The sequence below is a fragment of the Triticum dicoccoides genome, unplaced genomic scaffold (assembly GCF_002162155.2).
Source record: "Triticum dicoccoides isolate Atlit2015 ecotype Zavitan unplaced genomic scaffold, WEW_v2.0 scaffold82471, whole genome shotgun sequence".
NCBI lineage: Eukaryota > Viridiplantae > Streptophyta > Magnoliopsida > Poales > Poaceae > Triticum > Triticum dicoccoides.
The window spans coordinates 1-1,381 of record NW_021302851.1 but is presented as its reverse complement, the minus strand read 5'-3'; the positions used below and the strand labels follow the sequence as shown (position 1 = coordinate 1,381).

The 1,381-nt window shown below is 51.1% G+C and overlaps 3 non-coding genes across 3 annotated transcripts; all 3 read left to right on the top strand.

Annotated features, from left to right (window-relative positions):
- The first annotated feature begins 366 nt into the window (after positions 1-366).
- Positions 367-485, top strand: LOC119348036. Its single transcript, XR_005168684.1, has one exon. It is a non-coding gene; the product is annotated as a 5S ribosomal RNA (ribosomal RNA).
- Positions 486-782: 297 nt separating this feature from the next.
- Positions 783-901, top strand: LOC119348035. Its single transcript, XR_005168683.1, has one exon. It is a non-coding gene; the product is annotated as a 5S ribosomal RNA (ribosomal RNA).
- A 297-nt stretch (positions 902-1,198) lies between these two features.
- LOC119348034 lies at positions 1,199-1,317 on the top strand. Its single transcript, XR_005168682.1, has one exon. It is a non-coding gene; the product is annotated as a 5S ribosomal RNA (ribosomal RNA).
- Positions 1,318-1,381: the final 64 nt, after the last annotated feature.

The window sequence follows — 1,381 nt, the reverse complement described above, 5'->3', positions numbered from 1 at the left end:
GTTAAGCGTGCTTGGGCGAGAGTAGTACTAGGATGGGTGACCTCCTGGGAAGTCCTCGTGTTGCATTCCCTTTTTAATTTTTTTCGCGCCGCTTGCAAAACAAAACGCACGTGTAAGTAATATATTTACCGTGTTTTATTATTTTGCACTAGTGCGGTAAGTCATAGCTGGGTGCTCACGATTCACGGGTCCAGCGTCGGCGTTGTGGCGCGGCAAGCGTGCACTGGTGCGGTTGAGAGGGATGGGTGGAAACCGCGTTAAACTCGTCTCCGTAGTTGAGAGGGAGCGGCCAAAGCAATGTACAATCGTCTTTGTAGTGGAGCTGGGAGGGGCAAGGATAAGGGACGAAGACCGGGGTAACATGTCGGATGCGATCATACCAGCACTAAAGCACCGGATCCCATCAGAACTCCGAAGTTAAGCTTGCTTGTGCGAGAGTAGTACTAGGATGGGTGACCTCCTGGGAAGTCCTCGTGTTGCATTCCCTTTTTAATTTTTTTCGCGCCGCTTGCAAAACAAAACGCACGTGTAAGTAATATATTTACCGTGTTTTATTATTTTGCACGAGTGCGGTAAGTCATAGCTGGGTGCTCATGATTCACGGGTCCAGCGTCGGCGTTGTGGCGCGGCAAGCGTGCACTGGTGCGGTTGAGAGGGAGGGGTGGAAACCGCGTTAAACTCGTCTCCGTAGTTGAGAGGGAGCGGCCAAAGCAATGTACAATCGTCTTTGTAGTGGAGCTGGGAGGGGCAAGGATAAGGGACGAAGACCGGGGTAACATGTCGGATGCGATCATACCAGCACTAAAGCACGGGATCCCATTAGAACTCCGAGGTTAAGCGTGCTTGGGCGAGAGTAGTACTAGGATGGGTGACCTCCTGGGAAGTCCTCGTGTTGCATTCCCTTTTTAATTTTTTTCGCGCCGCTTGCAAAACAAAACGCACGTGTAAGTAATATATTTACCGTGTTTTATTATTTTGCACGAGTGCGGTAAGTCATAGCTGGGTGCTCACGATTCACGGGTCCAGCGTCGGCGTTGTGGCGCGGCAAGCGTGCACTGGTGCGGTTGAGAGGGATGGGTGGAAACCGCGTTAAACTCGTCTCCGTAGTTGAGAGGGAGCGGCCAAAGCAATGTACAATCGTCTTTGTAGTGGAGCTGGGAGGGGCAAGGATAAGGGACGAAGACCGGGGTAACATGTCGGATGCGATCATACCAGCACTAAAGCACCGGATCCCATCAGAACTCCGAAGTTAAGCGTGCTTGGGCGAGAGTAGTACTAGGATGGGTGACCTCCTGGGAAGTCCTCGTGTTGCATTCCCTTTTTAATTTTTTTCGCGCCGCTTGCAAAACAAAACGCACGTGTAAGTAATATATTTACCGTG